The sequence below is a fragment of the Ruditapes philippinarum genome, unplaced genomic scaffold, assembly GCF_026571515.1.
Source record: "Ruditapes philippinarum isolate M1 unplaced genomic scaffold, ASM2657151v2 ctg1950_1_1_1_1, whole genome shotgun sequence".
NCBI lineage: Eukaryota > Metazoa > Mollusca > Bivalvia > Venerida > Veneridae > Ruditapes > Ruditapes philippinarum.
The window spans coordinates 88,252-113,267 of record NW_026862975.1 but is presented as its reverse complement, the minus strand read 5'-3'; the positions used below and the strand labels follow the sequence as shown (position 1 = coordinate 113,267).

At 29.2% G+C, this 25,016-nt stretch overlaps 1 protein-coding gene across 3 annotated transcripts in view; it reads left to right on the top strand.

Moving 5' to 3' along the window:
- LOC132720819 (zwei Ig domain protein zig-8-like) overlaps positions 1-25,016 on the top strand; it is a 112,930-nt gene that overhangs the window by 14,678 nt on the left and 73,236 nt on the right. For all 3 annotated transcript variants that reach the window (XM_060705044.1, XM_060705042.1, XM_060705043.1), the window contains exon 2: positions 15,178-15,227. The gene's annotated coding sequence lies outside the window, so the exon portion shown is untranslated. The remainder of the gene's footprint in view (positions 1-15,177; positions 15,228-25,016) is intronic.

Genomic DNA, 25,016 nt, shown 5'->3' with positions numbered 1-25,016 from the left:
AACACAGATGGAACGACATAATAAAAACATTCGATATATTTCTTTCTTCACATTCAATTATCATAATTACTTAACAATCAAAGTGTGAACCTTGATTGTATGTTTATGTCCATATAAAATACTGATTATTATATTTTTGATTACAATTCCTTCATTGGATAGAGTTTATTGGATCGTATAAGTATTTATTTATGTAATGTTTTATGTCACAACTTCATGTTGCATGTCTTTATTAGAAGCATTTACAGTTATTACGTATTAATAGGACTTTAATTTCCGTGACCCATTATCATGAAAAACAAAAACTATGTATCGCTTGTTGTTATTTGTTTTACAATACCATAGTTCGAATGGCATTTTACATTTATTAGATAGATCATAACTACTATTTTCACTTATACTGAATGTTTTTAATCGTGTTAAGAGCAGTATGGATTAAATGCAGCTAAAACCGATTATCTAACATGTCTAAATTACTCTCCTTTGTTATTATGGCAGGTCATCTATGTAATAATTTGCTTAATGTATTATAACAAATTATATCGTGTTTCAAATATGTTTATAATAATGTATATTACAGATATTGCCAACGAAAGTTTTATTATGTAAGAATACAAACTATGTGAACTTTGTTTACTGTCATCATCCAGATAGTCTTACTTTATACTTAATATAATTCCGTTGAAGCTTTATGCTAAACAATAAAATTAAAACAATCCCTTCTTAAACTTATTATTGTATTATAATTATATTATCAAGTGAAATAAGTAATAAGTAATACGTATAAATATAATTTTGTGATCTTTTTGATTGATGTTTGAGTCAAGATATCGATAAAAGAAGTTAGCATTCAATGTCAGACTGACAAACCAGCAAGGCTTCCTTTATCTTATACATGAAAAGGGCAATGCTAAAAGTGAAAAAACAAGTTTATTAGTATGTCACAAATGCAAATAATCCTAGCTAATGTTTATTAAAGTTGCCCTTAATCAGAATATATAAATGCACGTATCTGTTATTGATAAATTTAAATTCCGTATAATTATGAAATGTTATTCGTTTTTCACTCTTTTTCTAAAGTGCATGTCACTCATTTTTCATGTTCTCTTCATCGATGTTCATGTTTATTTTATGCATTATAAAAACCAAAATATGAAACATTTTACATAATCTGTTTGCTTTTGCGCCAGTATTATATTTCAATTAAACTTTGGCTGAGTTGTGTCAGACAATGTGTCAACATATCTAGATAATAAATTGAAACAAAATTCTTCACATTCTTATTTCTGCAGAATTATTTTGCCAGACTGTTATCATAAAATTTGACATCAGATGTCAAAATTCAACCATGATAATTATACTTATTCTATCAGAACCTTTCAGTCAAACAATAATGCCTATACTGTAAGTGCTCTCATTTTTAATTCGGCTCCAAAAGATAAAGTGGAACATAACCATTTTGGCCAATAAATTATATTTAATACAGTTTGCATAGATTAATTACGTAATACACAATTCAAATATGTTATTGCAATGCTTTTAATGTTGGTACTAGTATTATAGGTATTATATGGTATAAGACAAAGACAAGCACAGTTTATTTCGCATATCGTATCCTTATTTTTGAGAAACCTCAATTAAACAAACAAAAATGTTCGCAGTATAGGGAATAGAAGTCCTTATGTAAACACTATCTGAAACAAGCTGTTTATAAAAATGAAGTCAACACATTTGAGGCAGATCGAAAAAAATATGTAAAGCTTGAACAACAGATTAGTTTATTTCTTGTGTTAACATGATCCTATTTGAAAAATGATCAACGCTTTTAATTATGTAATTTTGTTTCCTTTAAAAGACAAAGGATAATTACATCACTGTCTTTTCTTGGATCTCTTAGCTAGTGTTCTTTATCATTTCCCATTCATTTCGTCTTGTTTATGAATAATTTATAAAGTGCTTGGTCACAAGGTAATAACAATTACTAAAATGAAACACATAGGGAGATTAGTTGAGACAACTTATTTTAATATTTCAATTCAATTCTAGTTGAAACATTGTATTTGAAGGAGACATGATTTTATTAAAGAACTCACCGAATAGTTGGCTTCAAGTGGTAAATATGCATAGTTTCTTATTTACATTGTCTGGTCTTTACTGTTATAGCAAATACAAATGAAATAAGTACAGTGTTTAACTTCTACATATCCGAAGGTAAGATATCATACATTAAATGCGTTGCTTCTTTTTGTATTTAAGCCAAGCTATGCTGAGCTGTTCTTTTTTGATCAGGTTAACCAAATACATACATTTTGTTAATGAAAATATTCTGTGCTCTTGAATCATGTGTTTTGTATTACAAGTTTGCCTTAACCTTGTTTAAGTACTACTTACCCTGTAAGTAAAGCCTTAAGAAAAGAATACTTATTTTTCATGAAAAGCTAGCAGTTGAATGTTTATAATAGAGTGCTACTGGCACAAAATCTGTACCGTCTGCTTTGTGACAGACTTATATACTATGCTGATAGACAACACGCAGTATAAAACTGTATTTTAAATACATATACCTTAAGACATTTACATCTTAACAATGCATCTTAAGAAATTCATTTACAAAGCCATTTTAAGTATAAATATTAACACTTTAGGTGCATATCATAACTTTTGTAACATATTTACAATTTTGACTACATTATCGGCGTCCGTGGCCAAGTGGTTAACGTGGATGACGTCAAACCACTTGCCCATCACAGCTGTAAGTTCGCCAAAGACTTTGAATTTTTTCTTGCTAGGAAGCTATCCGGCTAGGTTAAGGAAGGTCGGTGGTTCTTCTGAGGTTTTCCTCCACCAATAAAGTAAGAATGTCGCTAGATGAATTTGGGTCGCTATATTACCTTTAAGTTTACAGTGTTGGTTCGACGTACAAACATCCCACCCCACCCTGAGAAAATCATTATGAGCGGTACATATTACCTTCTGTTCAAAAGCGATTCATGAATAATATGGACTGAGTGTACATGTAGTTAGGTCCATTTAAATTATACCGTTCGGCTTATACATATTGCTAAAATGGCCATTTATTGAACACACCCAATGTAAGAAGCAAATCAAAACCATCCAACAGTTCAACAAGTAGCATACATAAAAACACGTTGATAACATTGATCTTAATATTGCTTCCGATTTGGCGATCCTTATTACTGCATTAGATGTGCGTACTTTAAGTATAATAATAGCTGACAGTTCTAAAACATGCAACCAATTATGTCTTTGTTTATAGCTTACAATAACACAGACATTTAGAACTGTGTATGGGGTATTTAAAAGTCGCTTTTAATTGATTTCACGGGTTTAAAGACTAAGCGACAAGTTGAGTGTAGGCTTGACATAGGATTGTTTATATTTATGTACTTTTTTAGTCAACCTTTACAAAGACGGGATATTGACAATAAGTTTAGTGCGTTTAGATATTGAAACTTAATTTGAAATATGCAAAATTAAACATCTAACAGTATTGGCAGAAACATATTTTGTTTTGTTTGATGAACTTAAAAAATATCTTGATTTGAGTAATTGTTAAATTAGTAGAAAACCCGACCATGAACATGTTTGTTATACCTCATATCATGTACATGACCAGTTAATTTCTTCAATAAATTCGTCATTTTAGAATCTAGGAAGTTGAAACTTAAAATTTAGTGTGACATAAATATATCTTAATGAAATTGACTATCAAATTAAAAACAAAAAAAAACATACAAACCCACGGGACATAATACTGGAGGTTGTTAAAAAACTTTATTTACATGGTCGCCATTTTGTCAAGGTAACAAACATTTTGCTAGTGTGAACCAAGTGTACAACCAATTCATATCCTTCCCCTCGTGTCTGCGAGTGTAGCTTAAATTGACACATAGTCGATATCTGGCATGCACAGTATTGCATTAATTGTGCTACGAAAGTGTTCTTAGTGCTCGTGAATAATTTCTGGTAAAGCAATCATTGTCACTGCAGGTTGTTAGGCTTGTTTAATACATATTTGCGTGACGGAAATTTTACACCTTTCTTTATTATGTAGCGGAACTTCGATGAATGTGCTTATTTCTTTGTACTCTGTTTGCAACATTCAAATAAAGACAGAGCAATAAAATAATGAATCGCATGGTACATTGTAGCTGCATGCTGTATAAGTACATATTGACACAAAACGGCACAATCAACTGTATTTTAGTTATTGTATAAAGGATGGAAACAAAAATGGTGTCTGCCTGAGTCATGGTTTAAGGGAAGGAACATGTACCAGTTAGTTAATTATTTTTTAAATTTGTAAAGCTAGCCGCTTCATTATCATTTTAATGGGTTTCTCAGTTGTTTTTATTACTAGATTGTTTCATATTATTATTTGCTAAGCAAGACTGGCATATTATAAGTTATTAAAATGGGTATGTACTGGAATTTTAACTCGACGCTATGAATTTATGATATTGTATTTATTAGACATATCCTCTCAAAATTTCACTAGATATTATTAACAAATTAACATGTTTATGTCATTCTTATTGAAACGTTAGAGGTGTTCAAATATGTTATCATAGAGATAAATACATCCAGGCAGCATTCTTGTAATATTAATCTGTCAATATCTAGTTGGAATGTTATCATTATGATATTATTTAATTTAAGAAATGATAATTTGATTTTGAAAGCTGACAGATAATTCATAATCTAGATTGAGTTTCATCAGCTTTATTTACCCAAAATATTTTTTCTACGCTGTAGGTGATATTATAATGTTTACGTCATAAACAGGGCATTATATCAAAATAAACCTAAAAGAAAAAAAACATTTGCAAAGATAGTTCTAATTCAAAACGTCGACTGCGATGCATAGAAAACGATTTGAACTTGTCAAGTATTACAAAAACAACTGATCTATTTTCTTGCAGCCCGATCACTTCAAAGATATAAACACCACTGTTTCCTACACAAATTTTTACGAAATATTGATTGATTTCGTTTTTACGAAATAATAATTCGTTTTTACTAAATATTAATTCGTAATTACGAAATATTAATTTTAATTTTTTATTTTTACGAATTATTATTTCGTAAAAACGAATTAATGTTTCGTAAAAACGAATTAATATTTCATAATTACGAATTAATATTTCGTTATTACGAATTAATATTTCGTAAAAACGAATTATTATTTCGTAAAAACGAATTGATATTTCGTAATTACGAATTAATATTTCGTAAAAATGAATTAATATTTCGTAAAAACGAAATAATATTTCGTAATTACGACTTAATATTTCGTAATTACAATTAATATTTCGTAAAAACGAATCAAGTGCCGGGAGAAAAAGTTTGGAAAATGTCACCTAAGGGGCTCCGTAAAATAGGAATACATATTCAACTCACCTTTTTTTAGATATCTATATCTATTACACTCGTGGAATGCAAATGTTTATAGCAATTTTTTTTCTCATGTTTATTTAAGGAATATTCAACGGCATTTCTTTTATGATTTCATTTTATGACAAAATAAAATAGAGAAAAACAGAATCTCTGAAGAAAATTCAACACAACAAAATTGAAAATGTTACAGGCTCGGTTTGATTGAGCCTGTTCATGGACGGTACTGGAGAGTGCAAGTTACCGTTCACGCCCCCCTAGCACCGGCTTAAGCAGAATTCAACATTTAACACGAAAATGGTAAAACTTTGAATTTAGAAACATCCGCAGATGTGTTCATACGGCGGTAATCATGGAACTTTCAATGTGACACAGTAGTGGCGTATGGTCCCCAAGTAAAATAATGCTTTTGCCCAGACGAGAAAACAATGGGCGGAACTACAAGTATTATAAGCCTTTTCTTAGTTCACTTGCCATTTTAAAAATAACATCATGATATTGATGAGTTATACACTGTCGACGCTATATCATTTTTACACAAAAGCCGTAATTGTCACGTTATTTGATTCTAAAACATCAAAAACACGTTTAATGGCATCTTTGTTCCTCTTCCCTAGAACATCAAATGATGACGGACAAGCATTTTAGAACAATAATTAACTGATTCGCAGATAAGGAGTCTTCATACAGTCCGCGGTAATTTTTCATTAATAATTTATAAATACATTTGCAGATAACATGAGAGATATTTTACAAGAATGAACGTTATAATACCCGAGTTAGGCAATGAATTAAGTTCAAAGAGATGATAGTTTTAAGCTTTTAAAACAGTATGACTTCGAATGATGTATGGGAAAAGAACTACGTAATTTGTCACTTAGAATTCCAAAGAAAATGTCAATACTTGTATGTGTGTTATTTCAAGTATCATGTTAAAAATATGAACATAGCTTTTACTACAAACATGAACCTTACTTTTGCCTATGTAAGTTTACCACCATGTGACATGGGTTGTTCTTTAGTATGGGCATATGAATATTATACATATTAACATATCTTTAAACTCTAAAGCTGTGATCGGATATGTGCATCTTGTTGGATAGTTCTGTTTTCATTTTCTGTTCCCTTTTCACAAATTACGATAATTATAAAATTAAAAGTAATATTTAGTAACTAATGTTAATGAAAACTAGAACTGCGGTTTCTTTAAACTATGTTGTAATAGAAAGGTCTACTCAATGACATTACTACCTCATTTCTTTCTATCCAAAACACTCTCCCAGTGGAAATGTATGCCCGTAGCGTTTACTCCTAATGCCAATTATCAAAACCATGAACTGATAAACAACAACAAAAACATTGATTAATCCGCGAAATAGTTCTTACAATAGACAAATAATAGCGCAATGTGTATCAAGCATTTATTAGTGTGCTTCATCTAATAACTTGTATAACATGATGTTATTTATATAACAATGGGCAATAACATGATGATAGAAAATTGTTTGGCTCCAAAATAACTAAATGATAATAAAATCTATAATCAAATCAACATTTGTTAATAAATACCAAACTAAAGATTCAGAATATATGGCGAAAGCTTTTCAAATAATACTTTGTTATGAGTACCCCCCCCCCCCCCCCGACACACATGTTTTCAGTATTAATATATTTTGATTGTGTGTTATCATCAAATAACCATCTGTATACAAATAACTGTACATTATGCATTCAAAACATTTTGCAATATGATGTGTCTAAGCGTTCATAATTATGGCGACAAATCTTGTCAATCTTATTTCAGTTCATTTATTTGAAGTTGTAAAATAAATACCTAAACAGGTCAAATATTATAAAAAAATATGTGTATTTAAACAAAAGCAGATAATCAAGTTTTGTATTCAAACTATGCACTACCAATGTGTTGCTGGGAGAACTGTTCACGTCTATCAGAAACCTAATAAAATTAATCCACCCGTAGTCATATTTGATAATATTATTTCAAACGAGTAATGTATACTCTGAAAATTGGACAATGTTGAAATAACAAATAAAACAAAAGAAATGTATAATTACACATGTATGTGAGCAACAATTATAGTTCTGTGGTGCTTTTATGACGATGATTTTTTTTAATTTAACAGAAATTATCCTTTCGTCAAATAAACTTTTACTGACATTTTGTCAGGTATATTTATATGAATTCAGAATAAGCTAAAGCATAAAATATATAATCAGTATGCAATGATACAGTCTCATTATCAGTTACATAACTATATTGTGTTCCTTTATCAGAGTAAAGACATGTTCAAACAGTACAATATCTACAATTGTGTAATATGCAAGGGTAGTCAACAACTTTACAATATAAAATTACTAAATAAGATACATATGCATACATAAACTTATAAACATGCAAAGAGCATGAGATCTTTTCTCGAAGCATTCATGGCGGCGGTCTCAATATTTTCATTTTTATTCCAAATACATTTACATTGTAATCTAGCTCAACAATACTCAATCAAGGAATCCATAAAGATATAAATTATTGTGTGTTAAAAGCGGATTCTCTTATGGCATTAATCTACTGTAATAATATTTTACAAGGAAGCAGCTTCAGTTTTTTAAATATGATTGATCTTTTTCATTATTACTATTAAACACTTACTTGTATTTTATAATATATATTTACTTAATAGAACACAGATACCATTTTAACTTTATGCACCATTTTATATTAGTTGTTTCAATCGTGGTAGAATTATACAGGATTTAATGTAATTAAACCGATTATCTTTAATACCCACCTTGTAATTATAACGAGACATCTATGCAATAATTTCATTAATGTATTATCAAACAAATAATATTAATCTATTAACATGTGCTCAAAAATATTTGTTTATAATAATGTCAATTGAAAATAGTGCCAACAAAATATGTGTTATGTCAGAATAGCAATTAATATGAACTTTGTGAGACAGATTGTCTGCCATTTTGCCTAATATAATTCCGTTGAAGCTTTATGCTAAATATATAAACCGCATAATCTCTTATTAATCGTATGTTAGAACCATAATTATATTGTCCATAAAATAGGAATTACATTCTTTTAGACATAATTAGACCTTTTTGATCGCTGTATGAGTTTCGATGTTGATACGACTACTGAGCAATCATTGTTAGACAGACAAACGGCAAAGCACACTTTTACCTTTTGCAAAGGGCAATGTTAAGAATGACAAAAATGCTTATGTTATCCGTTCAAATGTTTATTGTCAGGTAATATGCCCTCAATTCTATTAAATCAATGTATGTATCTGTCACAGTTAAAGTCGATTCCGGTCATGAAATATAATCCATGTTTCAATCTTTTTCAAATGCACGTCATTCATTGCCCGGATACTTTACATGTTATGTTTATACGATGCATTATACAAAAAAGCAATTCATTTCGTAATAAAGTAACGCCATATGACCACTAAAGAGTCGATGTGGCTTAAAACACATGTATTATAAATTTCAACTTTAAGCTTTCAAATTTTAATGTTCGGCTAACCTATCAATATTTGTTTGAGACTTTACTGTTAATATTTCAAAATAAAGCATAAAAAATTGTAGAAAAAAGTCTTTGTTTGGAGACAAAGAGTTGATATAAATGGTAAAATCATCTTTCATTATTAAATATTCTAAGATGAGTGTAAAAGTATCGAAGAATATTGTATTTGAACAAAATGAATATTTTGAAATATGCATACTGCAACAGCACATACATGAATCTAGCCGTTGCTTGCAAAAAAAACTCTAACTTTGTGCGCCAATATTATATTTCATTTTATGTAACTTTTGTGTCAGACAAGGAATTAACATTATCTAGAAAATAAATTGAAATGAACGCTGAAACAGTTCTTGTCATAGCTATTTCCGCAGAATTATTTTGTCAGAATGTTATCATTAAATTTGAAATCAGACATCAACATTTAAATTTGAAGTATGATAGAAATCACTTTATCTAGACTTATCCCGTCAGGCATTTTAAGTCAAAGAATAATGCATTTGCTGTAGGTGCTGTCATTTGTATTTTAGCTCCAAAAGATAAGGTGGAAAATAAACACTTGGGTATAATAGTAATCTTTAACGCAGTTTGCGTAGATTGATTTAGGGCATACTTTATATATGTTATTGCGATAGCTTTAGTGTTCATATTATTGGTATCACATAGAATGAGACATAGTCCAGCAAAGAATTCTACACATACCTTTTCCTGTTACGTAAACAAACAATATTCACATTGAAAAGAATAGTTGTCTGACAGTAGTAAACTAACTAACTTTTAAATAAATAAAAGACATAACAAACTGGTTTGTCTGAGGGAGATGGAAAGAAGATTGCAAAAAGTTAAAACAAATGATTAGTTCTTGATTGTGATAACATCATCATATTGGAAAAATTATCAACATTTTTTTTATTATGTAATATTTAAGCCACCATTTTTTAAAGACAAACAACAATTGAATCACCTTATTTCTTGAGTCTCATGGCAACGTTTCTTTATTATTTCCAATTTCGTCTTGAGTATGAATAATTTATAAGTGTTTGGTCGCAAGGTAATAGTAATTACATAACTGAAACACATCGGGGAATTAGTTGAGACAGCTTATTTTAATATTTCAGTTCCTTACGTTTTTAAACATTGTATACAATTTAAGCACTTGTCGAGGCTTTTCATGATATATAATTGTTGCATATTTGTTGTTATTTATATTTGTCATTTAGAACCAACATTCTTTTCTCAAATCATCATATTAACAAAACAAAAATGTTTGTGATTAATTTATTTTCATCAGACGATTTAAAGATTCTAAACATTTGTTGTTGCTTTTTTGTGTTAACACTTTAATTCATATTTGATATGCTCATTGCGTCAGCAACAGGATTCGTTGTTTTCCATTAAATTTCATTATGAATTTAACCATGAATAATTAAAACCATACTATCATTCTAAAAGCCTAAGATGTTTAGAAAAGAACAATTTATGTATCACGTGTTACACATTGCTGATTTTCACAGTCAATTCATGAATAATACGGACTATATGTGCATGTGTTTTGGACTACCAACTGATTTTGGTTTAGATTAGACCGTTCAGATTATTCGGTTCGTACATGCAGCTATAATAGCCATTTTTTGAACATTTGTCGTTCAGAAATTACCATCTGCATTAAGCTTGTGATTAAAAACATCTAGATCTTTCACATTAGCTAGTATATAGTAAGAAGTGGAAATCAAAATTGTTCAATCGTTCAACAAAGTGGCAAACATTTAAGCACTTTGGTTACATTGATCTAAATATTGCTTCCTGTTTGGCTATCCTTATTTCAGCTGACGTAATTAAATTATATCTAACATGCAACAAAAATTGTTTTCGTTTAAAGCTGAAATATTTTTTACAAAATGCGACAAGTTAAGTGTAGGCGTGACATAGGATTGTATATGTATATGTAATCTTAAGTGAACCTTATTGTCGGTAATCAAAGTGCATTTGAACAAGATATTTTGTATATTGAAACTTACTTAAGGACATTGCAATTATTATATTTATACAGTATTGATAGAAACATTTTTGTTTGTTTTGTTTGATGAACATAGCAACCTTACAGATTTGCATAATTGAGTAGAAATTCCGACCATGATTTTTACATATAATATAATCTCACATGATAAGTACTATGTACATGACAAGACTGTATCTTAAATAACTTTGTCAAATTAGAATCTAGTAAGCTGAAACCAAAATCAAAATATGACATAAATATAGCTTTAATGAATCGACATATCAAAGTTAAATACAAACCCTTTACCTGGACAAAAGACTTTCGGTTGTAATAAAGATCAATGTCTTGGTAGCTATTTTGTCAAGATTGCACATATTTCACTAACCTTACCAAAGTGTGCAGCCAATTCATATTTGAGAGTGTCGCTTAAGTTGACACATAGTCGATATCTTGCTTGACATATCATACATTATTGCATTTCATTGTTCTATGAAAGTGTTTTAGTGCTACTGAATACTTTCATGTAAAGCAATAATTGTCACTGCAGGTTGTTAGGCTTGTTTAATACATATTTGCGTGACAGAAATGTTACACCTTTCTTGATGTAAGTAGCGGAGATTCAATGAATGTGCTTATTTCTTTGAACTTGATTTATAATATCAAAATACAGGCAAAACAGTAAAACAATGTGTCTCGAGACAGCAACATCAGGTTTAAGTATATGTTAACACGTCAAGCTACAATTTAATGTATTTCAGCATTGCAATAAGGCTGAGCGGAAAAGGTTTCAAACAAGTTATATGTCAATGATTTTTAATGTATGATTTTATGAATTTATAATAGACATATCCTCTCACCATTCACAAGATACCGTTAACAAATTAAAATAGTACGTCGTTCTTGTTGAAACGTTAGAGGTGTTTAACTATTTTATCGTAAAGATAAATACATTCAGGCAGCATTCTTGTAATATTAATCTGGTAATATCTAGTTGGAATGTTATCGTTATGATTTCATTAAATTTCAGAAAGGATAATTTGATTTAGAAAGCTGACAGAAATTTCATTATCTACAAATAGTTACAACAACTAAATTGATACGAAAGAATTAACTTTGCTGTAGTTTATGTTATAATTTTTAAATCATAAATATAATATGATATCAAAATACAAATCATGTCTAAAGAACGATATGATTCAAAATTATTTTTGCCATGCATGAGTAAAAATTACAATGGACATTATGTGTAACACTGACCCTGATGAATCGTTAACAACGCCACTGTTTAAGGAAATATTTCACACATAGTAACAATAGATTTATAAATGACAATATATTTAATCTCCACAGACCTCACTGAGTTTTGATATAACAACAAAATGAAAGGTTTTGCATCAAAGTCACACAATATATTTCCGTGTGTGTAAATTTTCTTGTTATTGCTAAATCGTACAAGGGTTACATTTATTTAGGATTATCATTAATATCTGAAATCATATCATATTAATGTACTCCTATAACTTGTATGTACACATCATTATGAGTGGAGACTTTTTGACAAATTCTCTGCATTTGTTAAAACCTTATATTATTACGTCAAGTTGACGTCTTACAAAATAGAAAGGACCTCTGTGTGCTACAAACGTCAACTTACTTGCTCCTTACCACTGTTGTTTGAATCCCGTTTTGGGAATTTGCATTTTTTAATATGAGGAAGCTAACCAGGTAGCTTACAGGAGGGTTCTTCTCAGTACTGAGGTCCCCGCTTGTTACCCCACCAAGGAGCACAAGGTTTTTCCCTATTAACAATACTGGCAAGTATAAACAGTAAAGTGTCAGAATGACTTAAATTGGGCAAACCAAACAAATTTAAACAAATACACATTATGTTGTTTTATGGGAATAAGTACAGTTGTGCCGATTTAGTATTTTGTATTGAGTAAAAATACTGTCTCGTTCACATTTCATTACTTTTATTACAAATGATTTCACATTCATCACTACTTCAGGCTATTAGCATAACACATTTTTAAGCATAATTTATTGTAAAACTCGTGTGATGGACAAACATATAAGTTTCTGAGGCATTATGTACCTACCTATAAGTTCAGTTATAATTTTGAACAAACACATAGCCGTGATGCACTGTTCACGTTGAACTAATCATGTCTACACCAAGGCGGTAATTGTCAGGTTATTTGAGTCTAAAGCATCAAAAACACGTCTAAATGACCACTTTAGTGCTCTTCACTAGGAGATAGTGATGACGGCAAATATACTAGAAAAAAAACATTAACTGATTTGCAGATAAGGAACCTTCACATAGTCAGTGGTAATGTTTCATTAATAATTTATAAATACAAGTGAAGATAGCTTGAAAGATATTTTATATTATTAATGAACGCCATAATACCCGAGTTAGGCAATGAATTTAGTTCAAATAGATGATAGTTCCAAGCTTTTAGAAAAGTAAGACTTAAAGTAATGTATCACAAAAATAGATAATTGATCACTTAAAATATCAATTAAAATGTCAATATTTCTTGCTTTTTCTAATAAATAATGAAAAGGAATATGTATGTAACTGTATTAAAAAAGTACTCCCGCGTTTTACACTGTGTAACACGAGTTTATATTTGGTTTGAACGTATGGATATTTATATCAAGCAAAACTCTTAAGTTCAATCCGATAAACACGTCTTATTTTATTGCATTGTTTCGTTTTCTGTCAACTTTTCATGATTTATAATAGTATTTTTTATGATAGATTTCAATAATTGATGGTGAATACCATATTCCGTGTATATACTTGCAAGCTCTACTTAAACACATTTCTATCTCTTGTGTGTCTTTCCAGGGGAATTATATATACATTGTATATGCCAGTAGCATGTAATCATAATAATTTCTAATTATTGTCATCTTAAATTATAGAATTAAAAAGATAACCGAAATAAAATCAAACAAAACAATAACAACAAAGAGCAAAAAAGATTAATATGTCTGTCTTGTCATATATCTATATAATAGTTCTTACAACAGACAAATAATTACTCAACGTGTATCAAGCATTTATTAGTGTGATTAATATTGTAATGTGTATTTACCTCTTGTTAACATAATGTAGTTTATATAACAATGGGTAATAACATGACAATGGAAATTTGCTTGGTTCCAAATGGGTAATTGATATAAAATGCTATAATTAAATCAACATTTGTAAATAAATACCTAGACGAAGATTCAGAATGTGTTCGGAAGTCTTTCCAATATGTATAAAGTGCTGTCATTGTCACCATATTTGGCATTTTGATTAATGTTTAACGTCTGCAAAGCAGATGCCAAAGGAATAGTTTTTTAATGTTACATTATATATTTTGTAATATTACTTGGGTATATATTTTAAAGAAAACACATTACTAAATGAAAGTACTATGTTATATAATTAAGAAGGATCCTTATAATTTTAAAATGATAACTATCTTATACTACATGAGTACTGTTGACGTTTTAACAAATAAAAACGAAACAGAAATAAGGGTACACGTGTTTTTCCTATAGCTAGCTTGTTATCCTACACACAGTACTGTACATTTTGCATGAGATACAACATATATGTTACATGATGTGTCTAAACATTAATAATGATGACGACCGACCTTTTCTTTAACATATATATTAAGATAGGAGTTGTTTTAGTTCAACACAATTATTATTATCATTGATTATTTTTGTGCTTTATTCGATAGAGTGTCACTTAAGTGTTTCAATCATTGATCGTGTAGCATTCATTATTTTGAAAATAAAAACTAAAACGTGTCACATATTTCAAAACTATGTACTACCAATGCGTTGCTATGAGACTTGTACACTCCTGTCAGAAACATTAGTAAATTAAACCACTAATAGATATTACTATGAAAGTTGGAAAATGTTAGAACAACAGATTCATTTAAATATAAATATATATGTATAAGCAACGTTTGCCTGTTCTGTGGTTCTTTTTATGACAGTATCTTTTGTTATATTTAACCTTATATAGTATTTGTTATTGGAACAGTTAAGTATTATATAAGTAAAGTTGAGTCATATAAGATAGAACATTTATACTGGTATTTTGAAAGGTATTCTAGCAAATGATATGTTATTGTATGTAATCACTAAATTTTATTGTCAGTTACCGAACTATGTGTTGTTAAATTTTCAGAATAAAGACGATTCAAACAGGATAAGATATACGATTCTGAAATATCGAAGGTAAGTAAACAAAATTTGCAGTATAAAATACTTAGATAAAAAAGAATGAAATGTTCACAACTGTTTGATAGTTTTGCTTAGATGGATATTTGTAGCAAATGTTAAAATAATTCGTATGTACTTTTTCACATGTTTGACAACTTTGTTTATGTGAAGATATAGATTGGATTCAAAAGGTCAACTTTTTACTTTGATTAAAAAAACTGTAATAAAACTGAAAAAAAATATATTAGACGCCTTTGAGATTTAAAATACTTATTCAAATCTTGCTCATGTGCTTACGGAAATGGTCAACAAACTGGACACACGTTTAAAATTAACATAATGTAGTTTGTCGGATAAGAAAATGAAAAAAAAAAAATAAATAAAAAATCAATACAGTAATTGTTTATATATTTTTCTGCTATTTTGAAGAAAAAAATCATTTATATATATCATTTATATTTATAGTTGAAAAAAGATCTGATTTTAAATCCAAGCCATTAGATACGAAGTGAATATGTCTCAATTGAATAGTAAAGGAATAAAAGTGTGTTTCTCCCGCAATAACATGATATTCATAACTTTATGTATCTTTTGAACAATCATTCAGGCACAAATACATTTAATTTGTGCCTCAAATTCTGTTTAATATATCATTAAAATAAAGCTATTTCCAAAAGAACATACGTGTACTAGATCAAATTCAATATTATTAATCATTATTATACTTATCACAACTTTTTATCGAAAGAGTCGTTTTTTTAAGTTAAACTAACTAAAATCAGGTGTAATGGTATTTTATATTTTTGCAAGTAATAAAGTGTTTGAAGATATCAACTACTTATTTCATAAGTAAGTTGCATCTTGACATATTCTTTGATCTTTTATTGGCGTCCGCGCCGAAGCGCGGCGCCCCTTTATGGAACGAAATCATCAGATTTTGTGAAAGGGCGACAGCAACTTCTCGAGCCTTTAAGTCGGTCATGATAAAAGCCGATCATTCCGATCGGTATGAGGGTGCTTGATTATTAATTAAATGTCGCGATATGTTACAATGAATAGCGAACTGGAGGATTTCGCAATGCAAACATTTTCAAATGCAATAACCTTTTCATTTTCAAATGCAATAACCTTTTCCGTCTCTTCGGTTTTTTATTTATCATTTTGTAGTACACAGTGGGTTATCATGGTATGTTAAAATAGAATGATGAGTTGATGACCTAAATATTCCGAAAATCTATTTATAGAGGGATGTACTCCTATCGGTAATTCCGGTCTCTCCCGTTCTATTTTGACCGTGATACTAGTGACCGGCGAAAAGTATCACACGTTTATTGTCCGATCTCTCCCGGTTTTTGGAGTAGATGTTTGATATCGTTACAGAACAGAACAAATATTTTACAGATAAATAAGCTTTTTTCCAAAATGAATGTTTGTCACTTAGTTTGGTAACAATAATTAATAAACATAGATCAACTCTCAAATATATTGATTATTATTATACATAAACATACAATTCGAAAAACAACAACAACAACAACAACAATAGCATGTTTCATTTTATCTATACGAGATATAAACTATAAATATGTACAATAATTGTGAAAAAAGGTACATTTTTATGGTTTTAATATGACTATATTAACTTTGAAACATTTTATTTTATTTGTTATTCGTGTTTAGTAAAGATGCCGGTGAATTATTCAAAGTAACAAATTAGATTTTATTAATTATTTGATTTTGAATGATAATTTAAAAAATGATAAAGAAAAATACAAATGTACATGTACATGGTTTAAGAATAAATAATATTATATATTGAAAGATTAACCATAATTTACTGACTTTTTCCAGTAAAGTTTTGACTTATAATCGTCGGTCAATATGACATTTGAATTCTTAAAATTTATTTTACAATTTTAATAAAAAAAGAATAGTAAACGTAAAAAACTCAGTATTAAAATAGCACATAAAAACACAAAGAGAGAGAGGAAAACAATATTCATAAAATCTGTATTAATTTTTTTGTTATTAAAATAGATATTACAATTATTGTATAATAAACAATAATGCTCAACATGACATGGTAATATAACCAGTGTCATATTTTTACTAAGTGTGAACAGATACCTTAAGAGGGGGTCTTCGCTAATAGCGAATACATAATAAGGGACAATTCCACAAGTGTGGTGTTGATCATGCGTTACACATGGGTATGGATGATAAATGATTGTATACATGTATATCCGTTGCCAATCAAAGTTCATAATGAACAATGTCTTCCGTCCGTTCATTTTGGTAAAAACCAATTAACCATTGAAAAGTTTATAAGAATATCTTGACATCATATGTCTACTAGTTCATCTTCACTTTCTTATTTCTTGCTTGGACGCCCTTTGATGCTTTGCATCAATGCTTTTCTTGTCTAACTCTGGAATGGTTAGAAATCTTCATTGTTCTGACTCGTAACTCTTTTTCTTAATGATTGCTGGTCCAGAATTGTCATTTCCTTTAACATATTGCGTATGATATAGTTGTTTGTTACTTTATTAACATATAAATAGATTGGCCGCGTTTTCAATTCATATATTTCATCATTATTGCTTAAGAATGACAATTCCTCTTCAGGAATGTCTTTAATGCAATAACATTATCTTATGCTTAATATAATGGTAATTTACTGATATGAGTTGTTATTATTATCATTGAATGCTTGTTTGATTCTGGTAAATGATATTTGTTTTATTCCATACCATAGCGATATTACTTCTAGATGCTAGCATTATTAAATAAGCATCTGTTTTTGATAATTAAAAGACTTAATAAACTATTGATAAAGGCATTCAAATAACGGGGAGAGAAAATAAAATTAATATAGCGTATCCAAGAATTTTCCATTGTATCTAGGTCTGAAATATCAAAATAAGTAACAACTAGTTGATACACTTCTACGTTATTACAATTATTGATACACAACGTTTCGGTAAGTATTTGATTTGATTCGTAGCAAAGTTAATTTCAGAATATGCTACATAATACGCTACACGTTCGGTAGTTATGTATTAAGGATACCAATTTTATGTAGGGGTGTCACGTTTATCCGTATAAAGGGATTCGGTTGTTGTTGTTTTTTGTTAGAAAATTCAATAAACTCCTTACCCATTTAATCTGCAAAGATAAACGGTGTCTGGCTGCAACTCTGATGCCTCAACCTTTAAAGGCAACCACTTAGCCATACGGGACATGATGTGCGTGTCTGCATGACAGTAATTTAAACTTTTTATTTTTGTTTTTAGTTGCATTTTTGTCCGATTTCATGCAATTTTAGCGTGTACGGTACGATCCTCATGGACAATAGTTACTACATATGCGGATATGTTTTGTCATTGTTGTAGGGTACAATAAAACCCGAGCAAAATGTGATAATCATCTTGTCATTAACAACAATGTTAATGTTTGAAATCTATGCACTCTTTTAATACGGTCGGTTAAACGTTCAAGGCGGTTTCGTGGTAGCTCCTCATACGGTTAGCATTTTGCTAACCATGACATGTTTTGCAGCTACAGTAGTACATAAGCTATATAATGACATTCATTCAATATTTGATTTATTTTAAACAAAAAATGGCAACAACGATTTTTAAAAAATACATGTATAATGACACTATATACATATATTTTTCAACATATTACTAACACAAACCACCAGACATGTTATTATTTCAGTTCATTTCACCACTTTTGATTCGAATCTCACCAGACATATCCTAAAAGACAAGGGTTTTACTGTAACTGTTGTAAAAAATTGACAACAAATGATTTGCATCTAGTATCCCTGCGTACAGGATGAACTGCAAAACAGCATATTCATTATAAAATGAAGTGTAATTAAAGTATTTGACTTGCGTGCAGTAAATATGCACTTAATTACATGGATCGTGCCGTTTTGTGTGCTGATTAAAGTTGACTTATTGAATTCATCGCATGCAATGTGAAGATGTGATTTGGAGTTTATACACCTGAAGGAATGAGTGTCTCTCTTTGATGCTAGTGATTGTTTAATATATATTTGCATGATCGAAAGAGAAACACCATTGTTTTGTTATTTTTTGTTGCATTTAATGAACATGTTTTACTTTATACACGGAATGAAACTTCTAAGCAGTGTGTAGAAAGTACATATTAGGCGTTACATATACAAGTTTAGAAATTATAAAGTGGTAGTTAAACAAACAAAAAACTATCAACACCTTCTTGTTCTATCATTCATATAACTAGTCTTCTTATTTTCAAACATACATTTTTATGAACTATTTGCATTGCTTTCTAACTATGTTGAGATGGCTCTCAAATAAAAAATATTGCAATTTCTGATACTGAAATATTTAGTTTGATTGTAAGAAATCATTCAATATTGTAAAGAAATAATGTATTCCTACATAAGTTATGTCTCTAGGATATTGTATGTGCATGCCTGTTGATTTTAATGTAGTTTTTCTACTATACCTAGCCTTTACTGCTCATTAGTGTATAATGTGTCTGTAAAAACAGATATCATATGCCACAAAAGTAGTTATATATAATATAACAGTGACAGAACAAAAGACACACTTTTAAACTTAACTTAACGCCAGTACGCTCGTATTTAATATGCATAACGCAATAGTAATATTTATTAACATTTAGATAATATGCATAACATAATAGTAATATTCATAAATATTTAGCAATTAGTTATCACCATTGACAAAAAACCTCTCTTGACTTAAATTTATTATCCACGCTTTAATTTTAAAAACGCCGTTTGTTAACAATCATGTTCTTTTGAAAATGTGTATTACACTATAAAAAGGATTGATCTTAACGAAGTTAGAATTGGCCATGATAAATATTAGCAAATGTAAGTAAAAGTGACAAATTTATATTGATGCCCGCATATTAGTGTTGTTTACAAGCAAGTTGATCGACCTCGATTATTTTCACTTTTAGTTGCTTTAAAACATTCTTCTCGATGAAAATAGAGTATTTCTATATTATATTTTCACATAAGTGTGGTGTGTGAAGTGTTGCGGCTAAGCTTGTATGTACCTTAATGTCTGTGTTGTTGAACATACTTGTCAGTAAATCTTAGTATGCTAACAATTTTAAATTTTGTAATTGAGTAATTACCCTCGAGGTATCACCCATTTCATAATGTTATTTCATATCTGAATACAATGACACAGTAGAGTATACAGTAATAGCCACTCGTTACAATTAACATTATTTTGACGTAATTTTAAGTACGTTTCAGTATCAAAATATCTGTACATATTGACATTCCCAGCATAACTAGTACCCAAAACGTCTATAACTTGTTTTTACCTTTTTCTTGAACATACCAGGGCAAGAAATAAGTTCCCACTATATGCATAAGGGAGTCTTAAAAACATTTTGTTACATTGACGTGATACTATAAAAACTTGTAAACTAAACAACATCATTCGGTGTGGTATTAAACTGGTAATTAAATTACACTTTAAAATGCAATACAATAAAAATACAATACACGTTATTCCGCGCTTTAAACTTACAAAGTTTATAGCAATAACAACCACATAAATACATGAAAAATGGTTTACATAGAGTATATGAATGCTGTTGGAAATTCACAATTACAATAACGTACAATACTTCATTTTCAGTTGTTCATAGGGAAAAAGTACAATCAAAATATCGTATTTGGCTGACATTTTAATTACTCATAGATAAATAAAGTACGAGACTTAAAATAACAACAATTAACACATCATAAATTTCATAACCTGTCATTAAATAATATCTTTAAAAGTATTTCATTCTTAGATCTGTGTATAATAACAAACATACAAGAAGAAAGTGATATTCAGATTCTAAAACTCCCATTGAACAGCATTTTCTCTCAGAGTACCATCATATCTCCCAGTTTCTATGGCTATGGAATGTGCTGATACTCTGAACTTAGTTAATGCTAAATGATAAAAAATAAGATTCTTTATTATTATAATTCTTTAACTCAAGTCTCGTCATATCAAAAAATTTAAAAGCTCTACATTTGACAAAGAAAATTCTAACACCTGCAAACATCATAATGGACATACGCGTACATGTCAAATATAATTCAAAAATTTCTGAGCGTGAGGATTGTTTACAATTTAAAGTTTATGGCATTCTTGCTGAAATATAAGAGGTGTTAATCTACATAATCTTAATGATTAATTGCAATTTTAGCTGCATATATCTTGCTGGAATGTTATGATAAAATTTGAGTTGATATATCATAAATTCATTATGAAACCTGATAGATATATCATTATTTAAATATCTGACTTTATCAGCTTCAATTCACTCAAAGATGATTATCTACACTTATGATGATGGTTAAAGTATTTTGACATCGCAGTGTTGGTAATATATCAAAATATAAAAAAAGATTGTTATAATTAGCTTCGAATATGCGATTTCTTTCTGACTTCAATCACATATATCACCCTGCAGTATTACAAAACAACATCATGACTGGTGGCGAAGCTACACTATGAAAAGTGTTTAATTCGGAACATAACGAAAGATAAAGCTATTTTACTTTGAAATAATATGTTAATAGAAACAATGAGTTCATTAACCAAACATTTCAACGAGAGCTATTCTTCAGTGAAGTACTACCATACTGAAATGTGCGCATTATTCACTTTACTGATTTTTTTAAAGAAATTCTTACCCGTGAACCATAAAATATGTTTTCATTTAATATATATTTTAATATAAAACATTGTTTATACATATTATAAACAATACAAATATGTTGTAGATATTTTTAAATGTCATTGCCTCATAAAGAGAAAATACACGGTTGATACAACATTCATTTCTTAACTAATCAGCAATACTTACAATGTATATCACATAACATTTACTTAACTTTAATAATGTGATTATTTGACTTTTATTTGTCAAATATGTAAAAAGGTTTTAGATAAATTTTGTTTAATGATTATATACTGGATCCAGAGTTATATTTAGTTTCTTTTGCATGATGAAATAAAAGTATTTTTTACAGTTTACAATATTGCAAACTATAAGCTGATAATGTACCTATTAAGTTTTCTATTTAGAAATAGTGTTTGATCTTTATCATCGAATTCGACTATGACTGGCGAATTTTCCGGTAATTGTCACGTTATTTGATTCCAGACACGTTTAATGGAGTCTTTGTTATTTTCTCACCATGAGACGAATGATTATGAAAAATACACTAGAAATAACATTACCCGATTTGTAGATAAAGAATCATCACAGAATGTGCCATTATTGGCAATTAAAAATTTATGGGTGTGTTTTTTCTGAAGATATAAATGGTAAATATATTATTAGAATGTACGTAATGACCCGCTTGTTAGATGTTTTATTAAAAAAATAGTTTAAGTTATCTATTAAAGTATTTTAGATAAGTATGGGTACATATCATGTACTCGAAACACAGATGACTAATCGCTAAGAAAACCAACAGAACAGTCGCTCGATGTCTTTTATTTTGAAATATACTCTTTTGTCATTTCTTTTATCACATGTACCAATTAACAAATAGAAAATCGGAATCCCTATTACATAAAAATGGAATATTTTGCAGGCTCGGTTTGAGAAAGTCTGTTTATGGACGGTACTGAAAATCGCGTTGCCGTTCACCCCCAAACCTCAACCCCCTTGCGCCATTCTAAGCAGAATTCAACATTTATACTAAGAAATTAACTAAGGAATTATGCAGAGATCTAAATAGATATCTATATGTTTGTTTTAGTATCTTATACATATTTCATAACAGCAAATTTAACGACCGAAGAAAATTCTCACAATGTATATATTTGTTATTTGTTATTGCTATGGTTGAATAAAAGAGAAATGTTATCAATTCCATTTAGATTACCAAAAATATAAACGTTTAAAGAAGTAAGTTAAAAACAGAACAACAAAGTAAGATATTATAATCATAGTATTTCTAATTATTCATTAATTTGCAAAATATTATATGAGCTTGATCTGTATGATTTTGAATCTTGAAAAAATCAAATATTGCAGTTTTAAATCCTGACTATACACGTATAAAAAGGCACTTTGTCTAAACCAAGGTAAAAGTAAACTGTTCAGGTAAAATTTAAAATATATTTTGTCATATATGATTTCAATTTTATAATAAACAACACCTAAATGATCAATACGACTTATCAATACCCTAATGACTCACATAAATACCTAAAATATATCCTTATGAACTTATCTGTAACTTTCAATTTATAAAAAAGGGTTTGACACTATTTTTATATTTCAGCATTTTAACCTTAATGTAAGTCATTCTCGACTATTGGTGAATGACCATTTTGATAGACTATCTATTGAAATACCGGTATACGTACATTTATTTTAACTAAACTTGAATGTGAATAAATGACCATAGTGTTCTTTTAAACTTTTATGAGACCAGACGAACTATATCTATATATGAGGGTATATAATAAACGATTCAAACATAAACCTTTGTCTTTCTAAATACTATGCTGTTTCGCATGTACATGTACATTTCCTAGAAGTAGTAAAATTAACCTCTTTTTTTCCATTGAACAATATACTATTAGGCAATGTATAATAACCATGCACTTGATCCACTGAGAATTGTATGCATCATGTGATAGCTTAGTATCATTTTAATGCAAACCTCTTTAGCACAGTTTGTATTTAGAATACCTAATGACTTCACAAATATCACTCAAATTTGTTTGAGTCAGGAATCACCGAAATTTACATTAAATTTTACTATCATTTTATGCACTTTATCGTGTACTCACAAATGGATGTACAAAGACGTTAATAAATAAATAAATAAATAAATAAATAAATAATGTAATAATAGTAGTACACGTATCTCAAGTTTCCAAACAAATTTAGGGATAAAGTATAACTCTTTATGTGTGACTGTACACATGACATTTTTTTTTTCATTGTTGATTTAAAGAATGATAATGGTTTGGAAACGTTTGGTGGTATGACAAATGTTTAAACCAGAGTTTCGTACGTATACTTTGAAAAGAAGTAGATTTAGTTCGACATTTGTGGCGTAAATGATCTGCCGTTTTTAATATAAAGATTGGTATCTTTGTTTTATGATTATATTGATAAAGCTTAAAGTTAGTTTTCTGTAAAGACAAACACGTTTTGACAAGCTATACACCGTTTAGCTGTGAACAAGATTAACAACGAGGAACACATTTTGTAAAAAAGTGTTTGCCTATCTCTTAGAAGTGAACATTAAATGAGTGACACAATTCAAGGAATTATGTAAGCGGTTGCGGTGAAATATTTTTTAGCCATAAAATTAATAGCAACTTTGTATTTTCACAGTTTGTGATGCCTTTATGACAAAGTTTCTGTTATCGATCCAGATATTCATCTTTAACGCGTTCTTAGGAAACAAAACTATGTAGATTGATTATGATGCAACAAGTTATTAAAATGTTTCCTTTCGGAATATTCTCACTGATAGACTTAAAAAGTAAGATTCTAAGAGTATTTCAGCAATAATAGTTCCTGTTATTGCATGCTTGATTCGCATTTACGACCATTTTAATGACGACGAAACGAAAGCTTGGGACATTTATCGCAATATTTAAGTGATGCGAATTCTTTGATGTATTATGAGCGTTTCAACTCGTCTCAGATCAAATGAAATGCTTTGTTGTTTGAATTTATTAGTTCTTCACACATATTGATGTATAAGGAATCCTTTGACTTTTATAA